The sequence below is a fragment of the Meleagris gallopavo genome, chromosome 1 (assembly GCF_000146605.3).
Source record: "Meleagris gallopavo isolate NT-WF06-2002-E0010 breed Aviagen turkey brand Nicholas breeding stock chromosome 1, Turkey_5.1, whole genome shotgun sequence".
Taxonomy (NCBI): domain Eukaryota; kingdom Metazoa; phylum Chordata; class Aves; order Galliformes; family Phasianidae; genus Meleagris; species Meleagris gallopavo.
The window spans coordinates 6,982,342-6,987,982 of NC_015011.2; the positions used below are offsets into that span (position 1 = coordinate 6,982,342).

Genomic DNA, 5,641 nt, shown 5'->3' on the forward strand with positions numbered 1-5,641 from the left:
TTAAGATCTGCCAGCCAGCTCTGTGATAATCCAACAAAACTAAAAGAAAATTTGCTGGTCTGCTTATATACACAAAGGAAGCAGAACAACAAAGAGGCAAAGAATTTCATTCTGTAGTGAGTAAAGCAAATTTAGGAACAAACTAGAATGAAAATATAAAGTAGATTCTGCTTGATATCCCCTCTGTGAGCTGAAAAAGCGGTTTCCCAGTTCTAGGATATATTGCAGCACCACCTGTCTGCAAAGAGTAGAATTACATGACAAATAGTACATTCTGCTTAAAAAAAATAAAATAAAAATTGTCCCCTTCAAAGAATCGGGAGCTTTGTCAGTATTTTCACGGTAACCAAGATGTGGCAAACACTGCCAAAATGCTGACCCTACATGAAAGCTAAATCAACTTTCAGATCCAAAACAGGTCACGTTCTTCCTCTATGTAATACATCATTTTCTTCCTCACAGCTCCTCAGAGAGCTCAGGCTTGTGGTCATACCAACCCCAGTTACTGGAATTTCATAGGTGACAAGGGCTGAGGGACCAGCTCTTGTCCTCATGTCCCTCTCCTCCCTACACAGCTGCAGTTCCCCTGCCCACCCATAGCCCATGCATACCATCTCTGTAAGATACCATGCAGAAAGGGCCTCTCCACTTTGGACTGTTCCTCCTACAGCAAGAACTAAATTTTGCCACCCTCTCCTCAAGCAGTGCCTTGTCTTCTCCTGCAATCAGCACCTCTGATGCCGGTGTCACACAGTAAGCCGCTTCCCAACTGGGATCCATCTGCTCCTCCCATCTGCTCTCTCCTTTTCTCTACCATCTATTTCACCAGCGATTCTGTGAAGCCTCATCCTTTCTCCTCTTCTCCTCTTGCACTCGTGCTACAGAAACATGATCTCTGCAATGGGGAAGCCATGCAAGTTCATGTCATGCTCCATTACTCTTTCTCTGGGATTTCCTTCTTTCATGGCATCTCTTCAGAGCCTCAGCAATCCACAACAGCCAGCTCCTAACAAATTCTGAGCATACAGATGATCAAGTGTTTTAGAAATAGTAGATTGTTTATGTATACATAAATACATTTTTCTGTAAATAAGTAATGAATATATTTCCTATACCCACACATAATTATATACACATATATACAGAGTGAAATCCATGTAAATATGAATAATCTCATACACAAACAGGAGGCAGACTGTTTGCAGGATGGTACAGTGAGAAGAGGTGTATTTTCCCTCCAGCTTGTGCCAATTTCCACCTCCACACAAAAATTCCCTGCCCTCAGGAGTTACATCTCCATCTCTGTGACAGCAAGATGCATTTCCTCAGGGAAAGATGGAAGAACCCACATACAAAAGCTTAGATGGGATAATCTGTGGGAAATTATCTACTGGAAAGCAGCCCTGCAGAGAAGGACTTGGTGGACAGCAGGCTGTGAGCCAGCAGAGTGCCCTTGGGGTCAAGAAGGCCAATGGTATCCTGGGCTGCATTAGGAAGAGTGTTACCAGTAGGTGGAGGGAGGTCATCCTCCCCTCTACCCAGATCTGCTGTAGCCACATTTAGAGGACTCTGTGCAGTTCTGGGCTCCCTATTACAAGAAAGACTCAGTGCTCCTTGAGCTAGTCCAACACAGGGCTGAAAAGATGACTAAGGGGTTGGGGCAACTCTCTGATAAGAAAAGGCTGAGAGAGGCCTGTTTAGCCTGAAGAAGACCAAGAGGGGATCTTACTAATGCATACAAATATCTTAAAGGCATCAACAGGATGAGGCCAGGCTATTTTCCGCCTGGACGTGATCCTGGGCAGTGTGGTATAGGTGGCCCTGCTTGAAGCAGGAGGGTTGGACTAAATGATTCCAAGTGATCCCTTCCATCTCAGCCACAGATTCTCATTCTACGATTCTGTGAAATAGCCTAACTCTTCTCTGTGGACTTGCCTTTTTCCCAGAGCAAAATTTTTATGACTAACACAAAGATGCATTTTTAGAATATGAATCCTAAGCCCCTGCTCAGCACTCTTGATGCCTGTCATAGCCACTGGGAACAGAGTTACAGTGGTGGATGTTTGGTGGTTTAAATTTGTGCCTTTGCCCTACAAGTTCAAAGTGCCAGTGGGAATGTCTTGCACTAAGCAGACACGATACAAAACACAAACACATGCAGCCAAATAAGGCTCATCTGAAACTGTGGATTGCAGGAAGTTGGGGAAAAGGTATGATTTTTGCCAGCATCTTTCCACGAAACTACAGCCAAAAATAGTAATCTGAAATGGGCCCAGCACAACAGACTTCATTAAAACAGGGCATATGTAATGTGCCAATGAATGTGGAGCATAAGGATCATTACTCTGTAAGTACTGAAACTCCTTCTACTGTCAGTGCAGAGGTGTGCAACTGAAGACCTCCATGGAGAGAACCAGGCCACTTAAATGAGCAGTTCATTCTGCATTTAATCATTGAATGTGCAATGTGAAACTTGTACAAGTCAAAACACTTGAGATCCCAATCCTTTCTGCAGCATAGAGAATGGAAAACCTTGTTGCTTCAGAAGCAGGAGGCACAACTGGCATTTCTACCTTACCAAAGGAACTGGGACAACCTGAGTGTAACCCATAGGGTGGCTAGGGGAAACTGAGCCTGCAGAAGAAGGTGGGAATGTGTTAAAGTGCTTCTTTGATGCTCCTTTCTGATATCCAAATCAGTAATCAGAAGTTGGTCTTAAATGGCAATCAATTAAACTAAGAAAAAAAATTCCCAAAATTTGAGATCATTTTTCCCACAGCACTGAAGTCCTTCGAAGGGGATTGTCCTGTATCTGTCTACTACAGCTGAATTCTGCAGTAGTAACCTACCAGGATGTTGGTGCTCTCAGAACCAAAGAGAAGGAGCAAAACCTCCATCTGAAAGCGGACCTCAGCGGAGCTGAGCAGGAGGTGGCCATTCATCTCAGAACAAATGTACTCCAGGTATCCCTAGGAAACTGAAGTTAGGAGATAAAATAACTTCCCAGACAGGGGTGCAGGCTGGTTTGCTCACTTGCATGTGTGGAACTTCAATGTTTAAATCAATTCAACTAGGTTTTAGGCATGCTGATCCCAGCCAGCTAACATGAGAAAAGAAGAAATAAAGAGCTGCACAAAATATCTCCATTACCTCTGCTAATTGTTCTGACATGGCATTAGAGTAATCCTTATGTCAGCTCATCTCCGCTACCCCATCTGCAATTTTCCCAGGCCCTTAGCTTGCAGATCATCTATGTTGAGATGCTGTTCTTCCTAAACCATGAGGCAGAAGACATTAAGCAATGTATGCATATCTTAGCCAACATAATTATATTATCCTAGCATGTCTACAGCCTCATTTCTTCCCTAATGAGTGAGGAGTGAGAGGACACTACCTGCACAGCGAAGGGACTAAAGTTGTGTCTCTTGGATGCAACCGGTGGGTCCAGAGCACCTTGCAGTAGAGACACCTGGTGGCTACCAGGAAAATTGGCCTTACGGAAGTAAAAAACAGTATGAGTGGTTTCAAAAACATAACTGCTGCTTGAAAAAGAAATTGTGAGGTCCATAGCAAACTCCACATTTGATTCTTTCTTCAACTTAAGTAAGTATGTGTACTTATAATTGTTTCTTTAACACAAAACAAATCAGGAGGCACAAGTCTCATCTGTTTCACAGAATAAGAGCCTGTTACAGAGATTTCATCCTGTTCATGAAACAACAGAGAACTGAAGCCATTGTTTCTTCCACATAGGTCTGAATCAACTCACTATAAAGTAAATGTTTCTGAATATGGTTTATACCATTCATTCCTCAGCCCACTAAGCATTTCAGAGTGGCCTGACAGCAAAGGTTTATCATCATCACATCTCATAACAGCACATCTCAGAACAACATCACTACATAAAAGCAGCCAAAGATTTTTCTGTTAAAATATTGTTTTCTACAAGGTACATTTGGATACATATGATAAAGGGAGAATAAGGATAAAGACTTTGCATTTTATGCAGGTGATAACACACAGAAAAGCCTGGAATGCAGAGTCCTCTTTGTGTTTGCTGCTTACTATATGAGGTCTTCATAGAACTTCTCACTTATGAAGACTGAGGTATAAGAAATATCAACATTATTGCTTTCTGTACATTCTGAACTGCTTTCAGCAACTTACTCCAGTTACCTTCTTGTCCCAGCCATACATTTCTTCCCCATCTTTCACCACCAAAATTTTATGGGCGACATCTCCTCCCTATCCTTTCCTGTGTCCCTATTAAAATTCAGTTTTCATCCCACTGCTTCCATGTACCAAATACAAAACTTGGTTTTACAGATGAAAGCCTCCAGCTTTTCTTTATGACTACATTTCAATGTGTTTTCTTCTACAGAAAAACAATGCAGGAAGGACCCTATTCACCCCTGGATTGTGAAGCTGTAGCATGCTCAGGACATACAGAGTGAATTCAAACTTGATGGGCAAGATGCAGTTGCTGAACCATGGGCACTGAGATATTCTAGACTAGATGAGGTCTCTCTCCTGCCTAACCTCCCTCCCACTGCTGGTTGAGAAGCGTGCAGTTTCCCTAGTCATGCTCAACAGTTCCAGGTAAGCACCTTCATGACTTTGAGGTTTCAAAGTATGAAGGGCCACCAGATATTAAGGAAAACTGCATCTTTCCTGATAGCATGAGTTGTGATTTTTAGACGCTCCCAGCGTGGTTAAATCTGGATGGGATTTCCAGTGATGTCTCCTCACTGTTCTGTCCCCACAGCACTGCACTAACAAAGAGCTACAAAGACGGTGAAAGGTCTAGAGAGGAAGACATATGAGGTACAGCTACTAAGTCCCTTGGTTTGTTCAACCTGGAGGAGACTGAGGGAAAATTTCAACACAGCCTATGGCTTCCTCACGTGGAGGAGCGGAGGGGCAGAACCTGATCTCCCCTCTCTAGTGACCAATGATAGAACTGGAGGGAATGGCAAGGAGCTAAAAACAGGGGAGGTTCAGGGTAGACATCAGGAAAAGGTTCTTTACCAGAGGGTATTCAGGCACTGGAGCAGTCTTTCCAGGGCAGTGGTCATGGCACTGAACTTGCCAGAATTCAAGAAGCATCTGGACAAATCTCTCAGACACGTGGTCTGATTATGGGGTGTTGCTGCTTGGAGTCAGGAATTGGACCAAATTATCCTTACGGGTCCTTCCAACTCGGGATATCCTATACTACAAGTACCTAGTAATGCCTTCTCACCGCAGACGAAACCATGCCTCTTGAGCAATTAAAATCACTCTTAGCCATTTTCACTGAAATATTCCTAAAATATTTGATTTGGCCTTTATTTACTAAGTTGGTCTGTGAGGAAGCCCAGCAGGTGACTATTTACCAATGGCCACCTTCATGTACCTGGCTCGTGAGGTGACAAACACCATGAGCCACACACTCCTAGGTGCCTCTATTCAATTTTAAAGCTCGTTTTTGACGATACATATATTTTTTTCTCAGGTAATAAGGCAAGAGGGAAATAAAACCAGTGCGGATGGAAAGAGCAGAGGAGCAGGAGGCGTTCCTCCAGCAGCGCGCAGAGCCGAGCCATGGTGCCCTTCCCGCCGCGCCGCGAACGCGGGCAGGTATTCGCCCCGCAGCCCCGTG

At 43.7% G+C, this 5,641-nt stretch overlaps 1 protein-coding gene across 1 annotated transcript in view; it reads left to right on the plus strand.

The window, feature by feature from the left end:
* The first annotated feature begins 402 nt into the window (after window positions 1-402).
* Window positions 403-5,641, plus strand: part of DMTF1 (cyclin D binding myb like transcription factor 1) — a 33,472-nt gene continuing 28,233 nt past the window's right edge. Inside the window, exons 1-2 of the mRNA XM_019617117.2 lie at window positions 403-418; window positions 2,196-2,198. The gene's annotated coding sequence lies outside the window, so the exon portion shown is untranslated. The remainder of the gene's footprint in view (window positions 419-2,195; window positions 2,199-5,641) is intronic.